The 23,145-nt window shown below is 44.7% G+C and overlaps 1 protein-coding gene across 2 annotated transcripts in view; it reads right to left on the bottom strand.

Annotated features, from left to right (window-relative positions):
- iqsec1b (IQ motif and Sec7 domain ArfGEF 1b) overlaps positions 1-23,145 on the bottom strand; it is a 92,242-nt gene that overhangs the window by 21,243 nt on the left and 47,854 nt on the right. For both annotated transcript variants that reach the window (XM_084039062.1, XM_084039063.1), the window contains exon 2: positions 192-471. The gene's annotated coding sequence lies outside the window, so the exon portion shown is untranslated. The remainder of the gene's footprint in view (positions 1-191; positions 472-23,145) is intronic.

The raw sequence follows: 23,145 nt of genomic DNA, 5'->3' as shown, positions 1-23,145 counted from the left end.
AATAAAAGTATTGAATAGTGCACCTTAAATTATGAGCAAAAAAGAAAAATACAACCTAAAAATATGCACTGAATGTATAAGGTTTAGTTTTGGGGTCCTGTCCATGTAATGCATGAGGTCGTTTTTACATGCTTACATATGATGGATAACAAGTATAACATAATAACAAAGATGAAACATGTTATTCTCACCTGCTTGTCCTGTAGGTCTGACGAGAGCTCATAGCTCTCCGACAGCGAGCGGGAGCGCTTGATGGCCTCCTCCTCTGCCTGCTTGCGTAGGATGGACTGGGAGTGCTGGAGCTTGGGCCGGCGGGGACGCAGGTGACCCGGCAGCAAGATGTGTCCGTAGAGCTGGCTGTCCAGGTGGTCGGGGCCGAGCCCGCCGCTGTGGGTCACTGGGATGCAACTGTAGCCGCTGCTGGGGTCCACAGAGGCGCCCACCTCGCTGCCTGCAGCATCACCTTCCACACTGCAACACACAGAGAGCACACCGGGTAAGTCATTATCCTGAGGGCTTTGCACTTAAGCAAAAAGTAGTACGTGACAGATTGAAAAAGTAAACTTTGACACCGCTGGAAGGGTAGAAATATGTGTGCTGCCTTTACACATTCCCTTCACAATGCAGAAACTACCTCTAGCCATCCCAATCAGAGATCCACGTCCTGATACGAACACGTTAAACGCCTGTGAATACATTCTAACTGTGAAATCACAGCGACATTATCGGCAGCTCAATCTTTCAGTAAAAACACACAATGTCAAGAGGGATTAAAGCGTTCGAAGCAGCGCCTTTAATATGACGATCAATGAGGATCTCACAGCAGCACAAACACCAACATGGACAGCTGATTGGATAAACCCTGACGGCGTTGAGCCACACCAGACCTCAGCAGCTAAATGTCAACCACAGATCCGTTCACGTCCTCCACACCTCTCCTCTCAGACGGCTGTGTGATTTGCTGAGAGGGTTAGGTGCGGGACTTGGACGCAGCTCAATGACGACGACTTCTTTGAGGAATCAAAGACATTTTTTACGAAAAGACAAAAACTGATCTGACAATCTGCTTTTTGAATGTGCAAGATAACCAGTCGTCCTCTCCAGAGGAACCTTGATTTTGAGAAGTTAAGCCTTTTTCTTTGTACAGAGGCAGAATTGGATGCTACTATAAGAAAATGTAAATGCATTTATATAGAGACATTTCAATGAAACGCAATAGAAGACGTTCCAGCAAAGAGGAGCTTCTGATGTGTGAACAAGAAAGGCATCCGAACATCCCCAACCGAAGTGAACGCATATTTTGAGGACATAATCAAAGCGATAGCTGTGAATCATGTAATAACCTGCTCCGATTACTTCTACGGATGACGCCTCACACCCAAAACACCTGTGGGTGCTCTACACAGCATGGCAGAATCACTGTATGATGTTCTGTTAAAAGGCTGTACCAGCGACTTGTTATTGCACCTCCACAAAGTTGCTGGACCAAAGACAAGGCGGATTAAAAGGTATCGTCAAAATGGATGCTGATATGTCATAGCTTTTGGTTTTGTTTCACTTCCAATAATAACCTTGATGGTGTCTGTTTGTTAAATGTTTGTCTTTCAAATATCATGTTTACTTTCTGCTTAAAACGTGGAGTCTCCAGGCCCAAACTGGGATCATTTATTTGTAATAACCCAGATTAATTTGTGTGTGTGTGTGTGTGCATATATATATACCTACACACTTAAAAATGTGTCTGCCTTCAGGCTTTGCTTAGAAATCAACAAATGATCAATATGGCAATCACAGGCAATGCACTCATAATTCATGTGTGGAAAGAGCAAACTGACACAGAGTCCACCAGCATGAGAAAATAACTGCCTTTAATCAGGTCTAATGGTGGACATCAAACTCCACCTGGCAGGTGGTTTGTATGTTAGTAGAGCACACTGTACTTCCCTCATTGACTAGTTGCTGTGATTTACAGCATCACTATCGGCAAACAATGAATCCAGTGCTACGTGGTTCAGGCCATTTTACCCCCTGACCTTGGATCGCAGTCAATCAGTCCGAGAGAGAAACATGTCTCCAACTTGTATTCCAAAGTCAGGAGTGAGACGACACTATTATGTAGTTATGGGCACACTTAAAAAATGACAGGCCTTTTCCTGAAACCTCACCTCGCCAGTTACAATCTTTGGTGGAATTTCTTTTCTCCCTTTTTCCCCTTAAAGCAACCATCTCAGCAAAATGCAATCAATATCAGTTCATTGTATTTGTCATCAGCTGATGGATGAAGTGGAACGGCTCCGAACAAGGACATCCATGTGGAGGCATCCATCAATGCATAACCTTGTCACATAACTCGATCTCTATGGGAGGATGTGTCAAGGTTAGATAATAAAGACTAAAATAAAGTATTTAATAGAAAAGAGATTTGATGTCCAGGAGAGGCTGAAAGCAGTTAATACAAGGTGAAATGAGTGGTAATAAATGATGCCTGTCGTCGGCCTGTGCAAAGGGATTACCAGAGGGTGGCGTTTAAGCAACCACTTAGAGTCCCATAAAAAATACAGAGGCACAAGTAGCCACTCTGGCCAAGCTGCACCTACCATGTTGAGTGAAAGGGAAACTTCAGGGGTTTGAGGCAACAAAACTACTGGCTTAGGTTGAGGAAGATTAGGGTTAAAATAAGTAGCCGAGGTTTGTTCGGTAACGTGTGTAGGCTACGTGGCGTTAGTTAATCAAACTTGAGATTTTGGGCTATTTAAATAAAATTAACTTGACTGACTTGTAACATATTTGGCCTGTGACAATGGATTGGTAGCAGACACTCAATTTAAGCTGAAAAGGTTGGACGCTAGCAGCTATCTAGGATGAGGGTCTATTTTCAGCATCGGAGAATACACATGTGAAAATGTGTATTTGGTCTTGGATTACGTTTGCTTTTGACATATCACAAATTCATTTCAAAGGGGTCTGCAGAAGCCTGCATAGGGAGGAGGTGGGTAGGTTGTGGTTGGGGTGGTGTCCAGGTCAAAAATCACTGCACGTTGTTGGGATCCCAGCAGTAAATCCACCAAGTGTGAGGTGGATTGGATGGATGAACACACCCACATACAGACAGACAGACATCCCTTTCTTTATAGTGAGATGACGGCAACCTTTTCCAAACCGTAACCATGTTACTCTTGTGCCTAAAAGAAGCATGATTTTCACAATAGTGGTGGCAGATGAGGGCGGTTAAAAGTTATTATTTTCAGTTATTATTATTATTTTTAGTCATTTCAACACACTGATTGACATTGACAAACAACTTGTTTTTTTCAAGGTCATAATGTTGTCCAGGTCACAGTGATCCAGGTCACAGTGGAGTAGGTGCCGAGGCTCTGTCCTGGGATAACAGCTCCCATTAGACAACATGTTGTCTCTCTCTGGTCTGGACACTCGAACCCTCTCTGCATCTTCATTCTGCTCCCACACAAACCGTCTCAACACATCTTTAATCCCAAAAGGAACAAATCCAATCAGACAGAGAGAGCCCTTTCATTAGGCTGAAGGGTGGGCTTTCATTCGACTGCTCTGGCAGAGGCGGTCTAATTGGAAGCGTCCATTTGTGCGGATGGTAGCGAGGCTTAGCATGCTTGAAACGTGGCACTCGGAGGAAAGCGGGAGCAGGCAGACGCCTCGAGGTACTCAGACTGAAAGCATTGTCGAGCATGTTTATGTCTTCCGTTCGCTGCTTTTGTTGAGTTACTGAATAAGATGTTCCACTCTTAGTTACACAATAAAGCACAGTGCAATGTGTTTAAAACCCCAAAAGAACATGACAAGACAAAAGACAAACAACCGCTTCAACAGAAAAAGGGAAGGGTGGCTGAGGACAAGCATTCCTTGCAAAATATAAAAGAGATTTTATATTTCAATATGCATGAACCCGCTCTTCTTCCTGCAGCACAGAGGTTGAGTCACCCCAGCAGGCAAAGCATGACCGATCCAATTTCCTTCAGACTGGGAGGAGTGAGGGTGTGTGTGTGGGTGTGTGTGTGTGTGTGTGACTATGGTCAGACCTGTCCACTAACTGAGAGACTTCTACAGTCTCTGCCAAGCATTTATCCAACCTCATTAAAATGAATATCCTTCCCCTCAAATATCCCATCTTAAAGAGGCAAAGTGGATAAAAAGGTCAGACGAGGAGGAATGAGAGTCCAAAGTTCTTTGAAAATGTCAGAAGGAATCTTCATTGACAACAAACTACTAGACGTCTTCACCTGGACAGAAAATGGGTTTGCCATCTATTGGTGACATGAAATATCATCATAATATAGAAGAAAAGGAGGAGTTTCTGTTTTATCTTGACTTGACAGATCAAACCTTTATACGTCAAGGTCCTTTAAGCTATTTCCATTTATTTCCAATGAAGAGTCACGTCATGATTTCAAGACGGTGACATGTGGACTAAAGGGAATAACTAACTCCCTACTCAATACAAAAAAAGAACATGTAGAAAGATGGTAATGTATGAACACTCCTATTTTTATCACTTCAACTTAGTCCGGAGCGACTGCAGTGTGTCCCATCCTATATGGACTGGAGATTACATGTTGCTGCTGGTGACAGTCACTGGAAGTAACAAATCCAAATCTAGGAGGAAATTATAAACTGAACAACAGCGGCCAGCCCTCTAGAGATACATCCTAAAATGCTAGATGAACTCCGCACATATCCGATATCACATTATCATATCATTCACCAGCTCGTTTAGGCAGGAAACAACAGCACATGTCACTAGCTACCCGATCCATACACGCTGCCCGATCTGTACTGCACATGTGCAAACCAGTAGTGCACACCTGTGGTTGAACACTCTCATGCACCTTATTTCCCCTGATAATGCTACATGTGAATAACAAATCTGTGTTGAAATCAGCAGCTGCTGAATTAACGTTAGCTGTTAGCAGCTGCGTGGCTAAATAACAGAGGTAACAGCTAACGGACCTTAACGGAGGTCATTAGGATGTGCTCAAGCCCCACTCATTAAAGATGAGTAGTTGGTGAAGGTAAATGATACGATTATCATAATCATCATGTGTGTTCATTTATTCTGTGTAGAGAAAATATCACACAAAGAATATTTGATTTTTTTGTCTATGGCAGCTATGATGGCAAGAGCATGGTGTGTTTTCTCCTGTTTGTGAACTCTGTCACTCTTTATCACATGACACAAGTGAAAAGTAGAAGTAAACAGTTACCATGGGAACTATAATTAGAGCGGGACACAGCAGGAAAGGATCACGTAAATTGCATCCATCTAGTTATGTGTTGAAGCATAAAATCTAGCATTGCTTTTACCTTAACACTCCCCCAACCCGACGAGGTGCACCAGTGTGTCACAATTTCTGCCAACATGAGGATTGGATTAGGTAATCTTAGGTAATCTCAAAGTTTTCGCCAAGGACACTTCGACACGTTGTCAGGAGGAGCCAGGGATTGAACGGCCAACCCTGTGATTAGCAGAAGGCCTGTCTGCTCTACATCCTGAACTACAAAATAAAAACGTGGGATATTCTGAGGTGTTGAGGGTTTTGGGTCAAGCTCCAAAAACCCTGATCATACACTCGCATAATGCAACTCAATAGCTTCTTTCATGAGAGCCTCCTTGTCCTGTGGTGAATGTCTACCATGATTAGTAACACACTTTCCCATACTCTCTTATTCCAAACAATTCAAACTATTAGGAAATAAATTATTGATATATTTTATTTTTAAAAATGATTGGCATTATTTTTAATTCCATATGAGAAGAATTTCAAATTTTCCCCTCTCTCAAATCTAAATGATATTGCTGTGAAAACATCACCCTTAAACAACTGTATGGACCAAAACTACATCTTACAAGATTGCATTTGAACACATCACACATCATGACAACCTTCTACTTGACCTTCGCACTGGAATGAGTTACTGTAGTTTCTTGAGAAATCGCTTCAGCCCCGTGACTTTGGCATGTAAAATGGGTGGAATGCTCCTTTAAGTCAAGTCCACATCCACCTCGCCGTCTGCCTTGACTTCGATTACAGTGTTCAACTCAAGAATCCCACAAAGGGCAGCAGCATCCCATGACGGCGCACAAATTGCTGGCAGGTCGGGTTTTAATGACGCGTTAGTGGTGGAAGGTGATGCGACGGATCCACCCGGGGGGCCGGTGATGCGAGGACAGCTCAGTTGTCAACACCTCCCCTGGAGACGCCCTCTTTGTGCCACTGAGTGGCTTCCTCAAGTGGAGCCTTTTCTCACTGTGTCACTCCGCAGTGATGAATTAATTACTCCAACCTGCCACTCTCTCTCTCTCTCTCTCTCTCTCTCACACACACACAAACAACCAGCCTCTCCTGGTTGTCTTTGTTTTGCGATGTATTCACACTGACTGTCTGTGGCTGAGTAACTCTTAGAAGTAGTTTACGGTGATTAAATATGAGTTAGAGGCCACTGAATATGACCCTGCTGCATTCACTTGTTTGGCACGCAAAAGGAAAATCAACCACTGGGTCACTAATGAAGCCCGGTGCTTTGCTGCATCACAGACGAATTCCATCAGCAACTCTGCTCTGGCACAACAGCCGCTGCGTTAAAGGCATCCAATAAGGAGGAAAAGCAATTAATAAATGCTTCCTCAATTGATCTCGGTCGAGTCTGGCAGCTCCCTGAATAAAGGAGGGGTCATTAGCCAAATGCACAACCTGCTTCATCAGACTGATCCAGAGCCAAATCAGAGAGCAAGTACACGTCAAGCAGGCATTCAAAGTATCGGACCACAGCAGCAACCTACGCACTCAAAGTTGGGCTTACCAGCCGTCTGATTCTAGCTCCAGCAAGGATCTGTCAGAGGCACACTGCAGACACCACATGTTGCCTTCAGAGTCCCTCCGCCCGACACACCACCGCCCTGCGCTGCGTTACTCCATCCCCGGGCTTAAAACGCAGTCTTTGCAGCCTCAATCGTGGACACCTCTGTGGCTCTGGCCTTCCCTTCGGAGCCTTATGAGGAGGGGGGCGTTCGCAGGAAGAGGGAGGGAATTCCTCCAGAGGAAACTGGGTCGTGTGGCAGCGGGAGCCCCACAGATGAGGAGGGTCTTAATTTAAACAGGAAGGGGCAACAACTACGAAGCAAAAATGGAAGGCCTGGCGGTGATAGCATCTGATGGGGTTTATTAATAGCAAGAGAATCTGGACGGGGAGCACAAAGCCTGGGGAAACCCCTGGATATGCCATTTTAGCTGCTGCAACTGTGGTCATGTGAGCCCTGCTTCGGTCTTCAGACGTCGACCTTCTGCTTCATATGAATCAGTTCTATACAACTGCTCATCAAAGGCCTAAAAAGAGGGTTTAAAATGATTCACACGCTCTCCTAGAAGACAGAACAAGCAACAGCTGCTTGGCCAGTTGATCCGCCGAGCTATCTTTTAAACAAAAAACCAAGTTAATTGGGAATGTTTGACTCACATCCTCTCCCATGTCTGTGCTGATGTTTAGGGTGATCCCCCCACCCACCTCACCCCCAACCACTCCTATTCCCCTGCCTCGGCCCCTATCCATTTCCATAAAATGACATCATGACCCAAACAACGGGCGTGTATCAAGTGGACCAAAGATGTTATCGAGCCAAAGCAACCGTGCAGCGTGAAGCACAGAAGATAGCACAGTTAATAGGTTTCGGTTTGAGTCGAGATCCTCTGTGACTGTGAGGCCCTCTGATTGTGGGTAGAAGTATGTACATCTTTGGTGCATATGTGCCTCAAGAAAACACATTCTTAATGATGCTATATAACGTGGAAAATAATCGTAATTACAGTATATAATAAGCGAGAGTGAAGAGGGAGCCGGTGAGGAATGCCTCTCTTATGGGCCATTACAGAACTTAATCAAAAGGAGCTAAATGTTTCCCATATGGTGAAGGTTCATATAAAGTGCAAGAAGAGAGGGATGCTGAGATGGTAGAGCATTATAGTTCAATATAATAGGAGTTAGCCTCAATACTTGAAGAGCAACTCCAACTTACCATGTTACTATGGAGCAGGGAGATCTGGACCAGGGCGAGACCATCTCTGTAAGGCCCAGAGCTGTAGCCACCTACACATAAAGAGTGAAAGGAGTGTCCAAAACCACTCCCTGCAACCTATAGTAGACTACATAGTGAGTTGGCCACGTTGTAAAGCTGTCTGAATGTATAGTGATTCATTCAAAATTAAAACAATGTATGTATTTATTTATTTATTTATTATGAATGGTCCATCATGTCCTGGATGGACCTGGACTAGGACAATCAACTTGCCCAATCAAATCTAAGCTTGAGCTTTGCATTTTTATATCAAATCCATTAACTTTTTCTTCCTGGAAAAAAAATATAATGCATCCTTGCATCAGCTAGAACAAATCAATAATATCATGGCATCCGTCCATCAATCAATATGAAACTTTTAGCTGCACACTTATCGATGGTGGAGAACTAATCTTCCCAGCGATCAAATTAAATTCCTCATCGTTATCTCCCGCCCGTCTATCCTGTTTCATGTCACGAGACGGAAGCGAGATACTCTTGAAATGCCGCTTCAGCTACTTCAAGGCAGGCCTTAATTCAAGCAGTGAGCCTGACCCGATCTCAGCCAGTTGGTTCTCTTTAGCATTAATGATGATTGTGAAGCTGAAGGTAGAGCAGCAGCAGTTAACACCCACTACATCTGTTTGATTGCAGAGCCGGATAGTTTGAGGCAGCTGCCTTTGATCAGACCTTGGGTTATTTTTGTCCCTCTCATCTCCCCTCTTTTGACATTGAATAGCCAGACTGTGAAGTAGTTAGGAGAGGAGTGATGTATTTTGAACTTTCCGATGTATCTGTGCCATATGTTGAAGGGGGAAGCACTCATCAACATACCATGGCTCTGTGAGGGATTTCAAATGATTCGTGGGCCTAACTGGGATTGTGCCTTCACACTAAATAAAAGTTGAAATGGGGAGCTTTAGTGGCTCCGAAGGCCGCGCGTTCATACAAAATTAGCGCGTAAATGCTAAAAGTTATTGTAACACAGGGAAAAAATGGAGTGAGTCACGTATGATGTCACAAACCCGCCGGAAAACATGGTTAGTAAACTAAAAATAATACAGTGGTTACTTCTTTTTTATATCCCTTACTTATTCAGACAGAAGTGATTGTTCTGTAAGTAGCCAAACAATGACTTCTTGCTAGTCATTCATTAATTAACCCGGTTCGCAACTAACACTCTCCATTGCACCCACGTAATTAATAAAACATTTACTTTAATTTTGCAACAAAAAATACAGATTTGGTGAATAAAGGCCTCTACTCGTACATAATTCCACCACTGTTAACTACGCTCATATTTACCACTTTGCATCAGAGTCCCGTCCACACCAGGCTGAACACGGCACGAATAACTTAAAGCATCACTTGGGTTGTCCCAAAATGGCCACAATTGATAGTTGAATATCTTTCTTTCATTGCAGTCAGATCAGATGACTTGCCTCCTGATCGCACTTAAAAACCCAGAGAGGAGTTAATGAAACAGCTGGTCCTTCTAGAGACGCTGAATAATTCTGACCGAGTGCTTTCAAAGTGAGCTTGCAGAGAGACAACTCAACAGTGGACGGATCTTTTAGGGGCTTGTGTTACCGACACACCTGTTACACAGCAGGAAGTGCTGTCCTCGTATTAATCCCTGCATCAGTCTCAGCTCCTCAGAAGGCCGCACGCCTCCAGTGCAGCTATAAACACCAGTAAAGACGCCACCCACACCCCTCTACCTCCATCTCCAATATCGCCTCTCCGCTCGCCTCCTTCTACATTTCAGGGTGACGACACGCCACTCCCACAGCGTTTGATGCATTTCACATATTGCATGAGACTGGCTCTCATCCGGCGGGGACAAAAATAGAGCCGTTGACAGACACTGCATTTTCTGCTCTGCTTGGTAAGTAAATTGACTAGTCTGTCTGAGTTGGGTAGCCAGAGACAAATGTGTTTGCACGACTACCTCCCCAGATGCAGCTGGCACTGATTAGATAGACAAGACGCTCACTGAGAGTCAGCGCACCGAGCGAGACGCATTCTCATCTCGGAGCTCTGACAAATATGCAATTACATGACAGCGTATCGTACGGAGGCTACGCCATGTACCCGTTTGATTGTGTGTAATCTTGTCACTCCGCATGGGACGTGACACCGTCTGTCTTTAATCCTTGATGTGGTGATGAAACAGCGACAATGCAAAACAGTCACCAGCTTCACCAGCCAGCCAAACGATACACGCACTCAATCCTTTCGTGCCCCGATCTAGAAAAAGAGGACCATTCTTATTGTTTTGCTTGCAGTCAATCACCACAAGCGTTCTGCCATTCCTTCGGCCAACTACCTCAGCAGCTAGAACCCATACCGTAGGCTCTGAGGATGTCTGAGCTGGCTAGCAGCTAACAGTACAATGACAACATTGCTAAACAGCCGATCACAGCGTCGCTGGAAATGCGTTGGCCACAAAACCATTGTTTTTCTATGGTATGGTGCCTGGCATGCGCTCCTCCCTTTCACTGCGTTTTTCTAGACACGCATAAAAGTTAAAATATTCTCAACTTTTGCAACTCTCGCACCACTCGTCAATGTCACACTTGGCCCAGGCAGCTATCTAGCTATCTAGCTAGCAATCTAGAGCAAGAATCAGGCTTTACTACTGAACCACTTTTTTCCAGATTTGATGCCGGTAGATGTGGTAGGAAAATACAAATACAGACAAAAGGTTGATATTAGAGCTCAAGGTCTGCCAAGGGGTGTCACTCCTGTAGTGAGAGTGACAGTTTGAAACTGGGGGGGCACGGGATGGGCGTTGCACTTCCAAGACAAAGCTTTTCCACCCCCATGGGTTGGGGGACGGCTTTTATCAGCACAATGTTGTGGTGATAAGCTAGCGAGTGACACACTTCATTCACATGACGGGAATAGATTCAGATTGGTACTGGTATTAGTACTAGTATCGTCATTTTTGAAACGATACCCATGTTGGTTTTACTAAACAAGCAAAGATGTCACCTGTAGTTACAGCAAGTATGTGTTGTTGTTGTTGTTGTTGTTATATAAAGCAGCAGTTGCATTTCCAGGGCTGGTTTGAGTGTGTTTCTTGTTGCTGGAAACACGAGATAATAATGAGCTGATTATTTTCTAGAATCCACTTCACCTTAATTACGAGCCGGAGCTAAACGTACACAAACAAACAAGCTATTCAAACAACTTAGCACAGTCATAAATGCTGTTTTCCATTACCATCCACCAATTTGGAGCATAAACTGTAGCATGTTTTCACAAGAGCGTCGGGGCACACCAATAACATGTCAGCACATTTATAATTATCTCCAGCGCATGAGTCATGTCCTCTTTTACAGACACTGGGGAATTCTGCATTCTGAAAAACACAGAGGTAGGCAGCGACTGCCCTCACGCTCTGGCCCACCTCCAGCTCCAACACCAAGACCCCGAACGGACCGCGGCCCAGGCCCAACCCTGCAGGCTGACTGCGTCTCTGGCTGGTCCGCTGCAAAGCTGTTTGGCTCCAGTTCAGCCCTGTAATCCCCCAAGCTCAGATCCCACCCACGTGTGGCCTTCAGAGGGAGGCGGTGGCCCTGCCCTCTCAGCCTCAAGCCTCTCCACCAGAGAGAGAGAGAGGATTAACTTAACTAACCACTGGCCAGAGTCGAATACATATACATTATTTACTTAAAGAGAAATACCGGCCGCATGCAAGCACCCATACACACACACACACACTATATAAATCCATCAGGCTGCAGAGACGGGAAGTGACAGATACAAACACAGCTGATGTGATGTTGATGGCCATATGGCATCGTGTCTGGTCAGAGTTTCTGCTCTGCTGTGGTAGCCCCTCTGACCAGTGTGTGGTTATTCAGCTTATCTCTGCTAATGCTCCAGCTGTAACTCTTCCTCCATCCTGTTCCTGAGCCATCCACAGGCTCCAGAGCCAAACCAACACCTCTAAGCCACAGCGTCGTAGTGGGAAGGAAAAACTCAGCAACCTCAGGTAGAGGCTGAGGTCGTTCTTTTCAAACCAAGAGAAGTATCCTTTTGCGTTTGATTGGGCCGCTTAAAAGTGGGCGGGCTTAGAGTTTAACATGACACGGAGCTTGACAGCTGTGACTCCACACACATCATCTGGTTTCCTAAAAAGGACGTTCCCACACAACAAATCTGCTGTTCAAACTACTTTCAATGGGCTTTTTGTCGTGGATAAAATAACAAATCCGTGAGTCCGCAAAAGTCCGTGCGAGGAGGTCTTGGTGGTGTACTGGTCTGAAAACACAGGGCTTTCACCAGGAGACGGCTATTCGTGTCCCATACCAAACCTAGTTTTGTTGCCTGTGTTTTGTGTTTAGAGCTGCGACCGTTCAGTCTGGAAGAAAAGACGTTTTAGTTCATTAGTAATTCTTAATAAGTTTAATTCATTACAATCTTCAGATTTGTTGTTCTCTACAGCTGGGATGCAGGGACAACGGTGTGATTCAAATGCAAACAAATGAAAAATTCTAGGCCTTGTCATTCAAACTGTTTACCCCTCACACTTTCCCCAGTAATGGCTATTAGACTGCATTATTTGTGGTAGTTAAAGGTTAAACATCTTAAAATGATCCAGGTAATCCCTGCAGAAACCCTGTACGCTGGTGTCCTTTATAAACATCCATCACTGTTTATATCTGGCTTTCTGGGTGAACGTTGACCGTTTGGGTAATCTGGTTAAACTGTCAGTTTGTTTACCCCCTGATCCTCTGTCAGCTCATGTTTCTTGCCCTATCAGACTTGATTACAGTAATGCCACCAAGTTCCTAGATTTCAGGCATAAGGCATTTTTCATTTAATTGACTGATTTTCTTGATCCATCTATCTTGTTTTAAGTGCGTCTGCCTCATTCCCAGATGTCAGCCATCAACTTTGTGAGTGTAATTGTATTGTTACTGATACGAACTGTGGGTAAAATGACTAAAATAAGACCCAAATAGAAATAAACCACATTTATCCTTTAAGTAATCCAGGCTGATTGAATCTCAGCGAGAGACGACGAGGCATTGATATGCCTCTGATGCTAAAATCAATCAAAACAATGTACATGGTGCTATGTTTTTATTTTCTGTATTTGTGCTCCGCCGCGGGGCTGAGCTTTTATCTCCAGCGCTTGTTATTGCAGGTCTGAGCGCTGTGCAGACAATCTGAGCTAACCCGATGCTATCTCATGATTCAAGACAGAAAGCATTTTTCAGATGTCCTCCATAGATACGGTGTGACACTGCATCATTGGCCGGCTCAGGAAATCCAACTTACAGAGATGTTGTCCATAACAAAATCACGTTTCGGTGAGTCATGTCAGATAACATTCAATGAGGCAGACGCTTACAAACAGCTCGCATGCAGCAGAGCCGGGCCTCACGCAGGACACACCAGTAACAGATCCTGACACAGATCAGAGCCTCGCAGTGACGTAGACCTGAGGCTGCTGCTTCATTAGTATTCAGAAATATTTCGCTATTCCAGCAGACGCAGCCCGACCGGGCGTGCTCAGACTGTCTGAGTCCGTCTGGACACCGGCTATGTGTGAAGGAGGAGTAGAAACACATGGAGGAGGAGGAGGGGTGGAAAAGATCAGGCAAGTTAAACTGCATCAGTGAAGAACACACAAGACTAAACATTTTCATGTTTAGATCACCGTTGTTAACACATTCTCACTCCCAGTCAGCTAAATGAATCACGGCAGGTCTTGAGCAAAAAAAAAAAAAAAAAAACGTGGTGTTTGGGATTTGGTTTAAGTTAAACAAAATGACATTTGTTATGTAAAAAAGTTTGTTTTTACATAACTGACCTTGGTTCCTATGTACAAAAATGACACAATAAGTCAAACTGAACATGGTTTCACAGGATGTGAACAGCAGTTTCCTGAGTGAAAGTTGCGTGTGTTTGCTTGCACCATCTTCCCCTCACAGTCTCATAACTCAAGCTTTATCACTCTTTATATTAAATCAGTTGCTCTGACTGGGCTGACTTTACATTGGAGTTAGTGGAAAGCCTGATGCCTCTCTTACCGACTCTTAAGCACGCCTCGGTGCGTCAGGATGCCAACATGGTGGTCATGGTGTGTCACGCTCGTTACGTGCATGGTGTCTTTTCAAAATAAACTTCTCTCTTCACTGGAAGTAACTAAACCAAAGATTCAGGAATAGACCATGGATGAGGTCATGTGACTACAGACACTAACCATTCACGGTACTAATGACTGAGATGACAAAATGTCAACGTTTTAGATTCACACAGGGAAGGAACAGGCGTCTCCAGGATGAAGGTCCTGTGTTTGTGGGAGTTTGATCGCTGACAGTAGCATGGCAAAATGAGCGAACAGAATCTGCTGATGAAGATGTGAGATGCGGTTGAAAGCTCCAGAACAAACATGTCAGTTGACGTTGAACATTCTGCTTTAATGAAACACCACGGTGAACAACTTCCTGAGGAATAGAATAGTCACTGAGAGGCTTTTTGTTGGAAAGCTTTGCACATTTGGAGCAGTTTTTTTTTTGTTGAAAATGTGGTTTTCTTATTAAGGGTCTGCATGCAGTCTGGCTAGCTACACAAATACCCAGAACCTGACTCAAGACGTCGGCCGAGTGTCTGTCTTCGGTCTGTCGTCAGCTCCGCATGTGAAACCGTTTGTTCCTGGCCCCAGGTGCGTCATACTATTTGGGAGAAGTGGGATTTAAGCCCAGGCGGAGCAGAGAGCTTAGACGCTGCCAAGCCAAACCCACTCCTCTGAATATTCCACACTCTCCTGCAGAAACCGAGTTCTTCTGCTGTTCTTCTTCTCCTTGTGGCTGCACATTCACACCCTCTAGAGGTGAAATTACATGTCAGGTGCAAAACCCATTTGATGAGATATTTATCAAGTCAACGATGATTTAAACGATTCGCAAAGGTACTGAAGTAAGTGTAAAATGTCTCTGTTTTGTGATGAATGAGCCGGCATCCACTGTATGATGGATTGAGAAGGCTGGAGGGGAACAGGGAAAGAAGGGAGAAACGAGGGGAGGCTGAACCGGAATCTTTCTTTCCCTTCTTGGCCATGCATAGCTCATCACTGGCACTGAGTGGGCAGCACTGCTGCCAACGTGACTGATGGGCAGTAACCCACTGTATGTGCTGTCTGCTCTGAGCAGGACCATCAGGGCAAAAATGATGCGGTCTGAGAGCCTAGCTGAGTGGTCCTGACAGGCCATGGATCTGTCTGGTGCCCCTGCTGCTTTCATGGGCATTTTATCCAAGAGAGGGGAAAGGAATCAGCAGCAGCTGTACATCATCTGCTGCAGGGCAAAGCACTGAAGCACTGTCATCTACTGTCTACCGCAAGGGCAAGAGCTGAACCACATCTGGTTCGGTACTAGCAGGGTAGAACTCAAAACGTTGGGGTGAGAAAAGAAATACGCTAAAAAAAACAGAAAATGAAATGTCATTCAGCGTTAAGACACAGACGCTACTTCTATATCACTGAAAGAGGACGGTTTGCCAAAGATGCTGGAGGTTTGAAAATCAAAATCAACCCACTGGAAGACAACAAGCACGATGACGTGAACCTACCTTCATCGAGCAGCTGACTCCAGGCCCGTCTCTCTCCACCTATAGCACAAGCTGACTGCAGCTGTAAAGTTCCAGCAAGATGTCAAAAACCAACCCGTCTCTTTCACACTGATGGAGTTCCACGGATCTAGTTCTGGGTAGTGTGTCTGATAGTAGGCACCACCCTGCCAGCTCCTGCCCCGCCCTCTCCCTTTTTTTCCCTGTGGCGTAGAACACACACTGAGGCTATTGAAGGACAGGCAGCACCTCTGTCTGCTCGCTGGCTCTTGACGCTGTTGATGTTGGCATCTGCAATAAAGGCTGCTTCTCTCTTTCCCGTGTGTCACCACCCTGTACTCCTGCTGGAGTTCTCACCTCTACTGAGGAGAGCTGAGGCTGAAACGGTTGTGTGACGGCGTAGTGTCGGCTGTGTGTGTGTGTGTGTGTGCCTGTCAGGGGAAGGGAGTGGCAGCCTGGTGTGACACGCTTGACACACCGGCTGATTATTTTTGGCACCCTCCGAAAGCCGAACCTCTACGCCTGTTTTCTCTCCTGTAATTCTCATTCCGACGTCACAACAGTTTGACTATCATTTCATCTGACGCCAAATGTTTTGGCTTCATTTACTGCCATGCACTGCTTTCACATACGCTTTTGGAAAATGCAGAACGTGGCACCTCCAGCTCTCCTCTCTTCCTGTCAATTGACACCCTGCGTGAACTTAAAGAAATGGGGAAGTAGCTCAGTGTGAGACACTCCCACTGAGTTCTAGTTAAATACCGAAGGAGCAAATATAGCTCAGTGTTCACGAGGCTGCGTAAGAGAGACAAGCTGAATGGGGTTTTCCATTTTGAAATGTAATTACAAATACTTAAGCTTCGATAACCAGCAGAGCGAGCCACAATAGTGCGGCTCTCCCCTCTTAAATGCCCGAAAAGTACTGAGATGGAGAAAGACTAAGCACTTTTTCCTCACGTTTAACTTTGCTGGTTATTTATAAGATGCAACAGAAACCTCAATCTCAAACCGGCTTATCGTGTGTTTTCTTAGATTAAAGTGGTAATAGACTAAATTAAATATAATTAAATGGCTGTAGAATAATGAAACCATCTCTGTTTGGATTTATGTTTCTTTCACTTTCCCAATGTCTAAACCCCCCTCTGCCTGCAATTAAGGCTGAGGGGTGTTTTGTTCTGCCTTAATTGCAGCACTGAGATCAGATTGCTAGCTCAATTTGGGTCTCTTTTGGTTGTTTCTCACTTTGGCCAGACCAACCTCGCTCCCGATTGGGTAAAGTCCCTTCGCCGACTGATACAGACTCACAGAGGCATTCTTTAATGTCTTCAGTCAAAAAAACACATGCCTTTCTTCAAGGAGACAGCTGTTTGTTTCCTGTATGAAACTAAAAATAAATATCGACATTTTGTCACGTGACTCATTTGTCACTTATCACAATTTGTTAGTAGTGACGTGAGTCATCTGTCAAGTTAATGTCAATCACACTCTTTTTGTGGTTTGTTTTCAAGGTGTTTTGTTATGTAAAGGGAGATAGAGTGAGAATGTGTTCGCCCGGCTGCTATTGGAAGCCGTGTTGCTAATGCTATCGCTAACAAACACCCAGGAAACGAATCATGAGCTAGTAGGTAACCCTATCAAACCAAATGTTAGTCACAGGAATCGTGAGTTGTTTGTCAGTCAAGTTAACATCGAGCTTCAATCTATTTCTAAACCTAACTAAGTGGTTTTGAAGCCTATCCTACTTTCCTGTGAAGAAGGAAACTATATTTTGAAAAGACAGTATGCATGCCATGACTGACATATGCAAAAGGGCCGCTAGAGGGAACGTAGAGCGCCGTAGTTTGAAGCTTCAGAGCGCTGACCAAGCTGCATTACTTAACGCATTGAAGTGAGAACGTGTCGGTTTGCACACAAGAGTCCAGAGGAATCTGTCCGCTTTATTCTCAACCTGCCACTTAAATGCTTACTGTGTGTTTTATCTCTACTATATATACTTTGCACTTGAACCTTTGGTTGACTCTTCCGGCTCATAGAGATCCATCTTCCTACCCTTGAACACTTCCTCTTCAGATGTGACCCCTGCTAACCTTTTGAACCAGTATTTCCTCTCCATGCCTGCAGACAGTGAGGCCCTCCTGCTCCACCGTCTACAGTGTAGATGACTTGTGTCAGCTGGTTTTAGGATGTTCTCACCGTCTAAGACGCCTGCAGAACATATCTGCACAGGGTGGCGTTAAAAAGTGTGAGTCGCGTGTATGAAAGGTGGTTTCTTTGACAAGTAGTGAAGGTTAATGCTTCAGCAGCATTCACCTGATGTCTCTCATAGTTATTACATGGATGACAGAATGTGAACCGCATGTGCCGTATCTGTCAGCAGCGTTAACCCGCTTCATCCGTGTGGTTAATAACCCTGAAGGACCTCTAATATACAGCCTCAGCACGGTTGGAACCATCAGTTTCATTTATGTCTCGCAACATGGAAATCTCAGCAACTTTCCCTTCCAGTGGAATGTGATTTGAGAAAGTCAGCAGAAGTTATTTCCCCAAGCAAGAAAAATATGGATGCCACGAAGAGGAAGAATTGGTAATTGTCTTAAGGATAGCAGTACAATATATCAAAAGAACAGGAAGGAATATTTCTGGCGTCCGTCCAAGTCATTTTTCTCCACAAATCACCTTTAAGGGGGTTTCCATTTAACAATCTGTCAAGAGCGTCTTAGCGAGCAGAGCTCCACATGACCCTGCCGACTATTTGTCAACCCGAGTTCAGCTCTCGGAGGCAGAGAGGCTGTTTTCTGAAGACTCGAGTTGGTCTTGCTGAGACTCAAAACAGCGAGGATTCTCTTAAGACAATAATTGTTTCTACAGGAGTTTCTGTGTCCCGAGGGCATGAACGCGGCATCTTAATATCTGCCAAGTGAACAGCCCGCCGCGTTAACGTAATTGCCAGGTAGGATATCTCCTCCCTAATGTGTCTCCTTTTCCTTCCCCGAGGGCACCTGTTCACATAAAAACACCACGTTGAATCTCTTTCGTTGGGAAGACATGATCACCACGATGAAATGGGATCTTTAATGTCTTGTGGACTTTAGCGAGCATTAAAAAAGAAATAAAAACTGAGGACCAGGAAAAAAGTAGTTTTTGAAAATCATTGCATCACCAGTTGAATTCAGCTCTTGTTGATGATTTAGCCTCTGGAAGCAACGTCCAATGGCGGTGTAGCCAGAGGGCGTCCTTATAATGGCATCAGAAATCCGGGCTAAGACTTCCTCTGCTGGTCATTAATTAATCATTTTAAGCTAATTTTAATCTATATTGTCATCAGACGATGACCTGAGGGATTCTGAGATCGTATTTCTGCCAATATATCCTGCCTATTAGTTCTCCACGGACTGTTCACCTGCATTAATGCCGGGGTGCGTCATTGACGTTATCAATTGATAAAATATGTTGCAGTGTGTTAGCTTTGTCAAGGCGGCAGCAACACAGTTTCTGTTTACTTTAACATCTAGATAAGAAGAAAATGCCTTGAACTAATGTCTGTCTGTTTTACATTAATCATTTACATTTTTTTGCTTACCCCACACAGATGCAAAAATGCATTTGATTGTCTTAACTGCATATTTCTCCATGTCATAACCATTTTAGGTTTGAAATCAAGAACTTCTATCATCATCTATCGTTCCCAAGGGTAGACTTTAGTCGGAGAATATCTAGGTACATTATTGACACCGGGGGTACTTGCCCTCAAAAGGTCCAGCCTGTAAAGGTCCCCATTAGTACCATTGCTAAGGGTCACTATTCGAAGCCCCAGCAAAGAGCTAAAGATACACATTTAGCACATTATTTCTGACGGTGTTGGGTGGAAAAAGTCAGCAGCCAAGCCAAGATCCCTGTGGGCCATCTGGCTACAAACGCAGCCCTTTACCACAAGTGGAAAAACACACGAATGCTACTTGATACCACGACACCTCTGATGAGAAAAAAATGACTAAGTTCTTTAGTCAAGGGTAGAGGGATGGCAGGAAATGAGGGGAGAAAGATGGGTAATGCCACGCAATAAAAGACCCACATTTGAGTCCGGGATGCTGGAATCCATTCAGCACTTTAATCCCCTAAAGGCCACCAGGGCACCTGGACTCAAGTACCTGTTCATCGTATGGTTGGCTTTTATAGACCCAAATGAACCAGGCTGATCTCAAGGTTAGGTATACTGTGCACTTATCTAATGCATTCCATTTGAATATGCCAGTCACAAACACAAGGCTAATCTATGTTTGTTTGTCATATTTTGATGTGATATTAAAAAACTCCTATGTGTGACTTCCTGTGCTTCTCGTCGGGCTTCTGTGAGAGCTGCTTTTAGCTAAGAGCAGGTGCTATGAGCCTCTGAGTCGCTTCAATCCGAGGTTAAAATAATGTTCTTCACATGGAAATATATCAGTCAGTCTCTAGTGACCTGAATTACACATCCAAAACATGTTAAATGGCCACCATAATTATACAGTGTAAGCCTGATTAGATCCCGCAGGAAACTAGCAGCAATCGTTTCACCTAATGTTCACTCCAGCCACAACTTGTATCGGAATATTCTCTTGGTAGCGTCTTTGCTGTCATGTTTAGGAGCAATAGTTCACTTGTAACTGCAGCTCGGTTGTAACAGTGAAACTAAAACAATATGACACACCATCGTTCACAGTGTATAACGTCTCCAGAGCAGCCCGTTATGTCTGCTGACAGTAATGGTGGTCATAAATCTAAGAGACGGAGCACCAGCAGAATAATCCCCTGCAGCTTTTCGCTGCCACATGTTACTGGGCGTCGTGGCAACCTGTTGACACCAATCCCATACACCCATTGGGCCAATGCCGGGCATGCACAAACAGATTGTAATCTGCATGCACACTGGCTGAACCATGTATCTTATCAGCAGACTGCCCTATGTAGCCTATCTACATCATCACGTTCACTTCCTTTAGTTTGGTCCGTTGTAAAGATGAGTTCAGAGTTGCCTTTAAATGTGAAGAAATTAGAAGTTTGCTCATCAAGACCTCATTCCTAATGAGCCTTAAAGGCCCAGCATGTTGGATTTGGTGGCATCTAGTGGTGAAGGTGCAGATTGCAACCAACTGAATACCCCTCCACTCACTATCTTTTCCAAGACTGAGGTAATGTGAGCCACTGACTGCCAAACTGCCAGTGTTTGGTTTGTCCATTCTGGGCTACCGTAGAAACATTGATGCAACATGGTGGCCTTCATCCTTACACAGGAACAACAACGCGTGACAACTGCTACCTGATCCTACGTCTTGCTCCATCAGACATGCACATGTGCAGACTAGTGCTACACACCTGTGCTTAAACTGTTATGTTACATTATGAACAACACATCGGTGAGCAGGAGGAGAGTTAATGTTAAATAGCTAACATTAATGGAGGCTGCATTACAGTTACATTATGATGCAATCAAGCTCCACGTAGTTGTTTGAAGCAGATATATATAACATAAGGATTTATGACATGTTTAACTTTTTGGGTTTTTAATGCACCGCTGTTGGACCGGTACTCGGTGTGGGAGCCAGAATTAAAGGGACCACAAGATTTTCCAAGAAGTAAAGAACGGTGTTGATTTTTTGAGGACAAGGTCACTTTGTTAGTGAAGAAAAATGTACTAAATCCAGGTATGGAAAACAAATCTTTTATTGCAATATTTGAATTTATTATCTTAATGGGTAGTTCATGATCGATGAGTACATGTGGTAGCAGCCATTGATCCTGCATACAAACTCTAACATGACAAAAATGAGGCCTGTGCTGATGCTCGTTTTCAAACAAATCTGAGAGCTGTGTTATCCACCTATACGCCGAGCATAATGTGAAATGAGACATCATTCTAGCAGCCTGGTTGTTTAATCTCTGTATCAAATGAGCCCATCAATCCACTTCTCCAAACACAAAGACTCAGTTTGAAGATGGAAACAGATCAGTCAGCAGCGATGAGTCAGTGTTTTGGTTTTGGATTCTGCTTAACCTCAGCAAAACTACCCTCATCATCCTGGAGTGGAGCGTCCTCGGTGTGAGAATGAGTGACAGGCCAGCAGAGCGAACCTCTGTCTGGCCGGGACTCAGGTCCCGCCTTTTAAGCAGAACGCCAGATGACTCATCAGACGCTTGTCACAGCTTCCTGGCTCCCTCCCGGCTGCTCCGAGTGCTGCTCCAAAAAAACTCCTCTGATGGGCCCATGATTTATTGAACACATGCTGATGTATTTTGCATTAAACAGCCTAAATGCTTCAGTGCACTCCTCTCGTGGAAAAAGGCTCCTCCAGAGCAGGGATCTGGATGTGTTATCCTCCCGGAATGCCATCAGTTTTGTTTTTGCAGAGGACAGACCGAGTTGCGGATTGAAAGCAGCCGGGGAATGTTTTGGGAAATATTGGACATGAAAACAAATTTCCTTCTTTCCCCGACAGCTGTGTTATATGAAATCTACCACCGCCCCCCATAAAAAGGCAAATTCAGTAAAGTACACGTGGATTCTCATGTGCATAAAATAACAACAGTGCTCAGCCCATTTTAATTCATAACCACAGAGGATTTCATCATTGTAGAATGATCTGATACCAAGCAGCTTAATGCTGCATAATCTACCCAACGTGAAAATTCTGCCCCTGAGGATACAAACCAAGAACTGCAAAATACAAAAAAAACAGATCTGGCCTCTGAGATGGAATTATATATCCACAAAGATCACACAAGTCGCACATAATCCTGTGCCACGGGCCAGTGCCCCAAACTCATTACTGATGAATTAATGTGTGCTGTGCTAAAAACCTATTAAACCGCATTAAGATACACGATGGAGAGAAACGTTTCGAAGGTGGAGTGACTGCTGGTGACCCTCCATCTCATTTGCAGTAATAGGGCAGTGTGGCTCCGGAGCCCATCCACTTTGTAAGTGGAGTGCTGTCTAGGTCAGCAGAGAGCAGCCTGATGTAATGAACTATTCCTAGGTCTGTTTAAAGGATCAATAGAGATTCATCACACGGCCAGCCTGCGCTCAGCAAAAGAGCAGGAGGCAGAGTTAAAGAAGGAAAAACAGAAACAACCCCCCCCCAAAAAAGAAAAGCAACAATCCATGTCCCCCAGTCTGCAAATGTTGGAGGACACAACATGCCTCTGCATGGCTGGAGAGGACGGGGAGGGGGATGAGGGGGAGGAGGAGGAGACAGAAAGGACAACATAAACAGTCCGGGCAGTGTGTGAGAAGTTGAAACGTCCCTTCAGCCCTAGTTTGCAGCGAGCTGTGTGTGTCCTCCAGCAAAAATCAGCTGCCATGACATCAGACTACAGGAGAGGGATGGATGGAGGGAATTGTGGGATGTGTGGCGGTGGGGGTGGAGGGTGAGACGGGGGGGGGGGGGGGGGGGGGGGGGTATGCCAGTGCAGCTGCTGCAGTCATCAGCCTGGGTGGC

The sequence above is a fragment of the Eutrigla gurnardus genome (assembly GCF_963514095.1).
Source record: "Eutrigla gurnardus genome assembly, chromosome: 2".
Lineage (NCBI taxonomy): Eukaryota > Metazoa > Chordata > Actinopteri > Perciformes > Triglidae > Eutrigla > Eutrigla gurnardus.
This window is presented reverse-complemented; position numbering and strand designations above follow the sequence as displayed.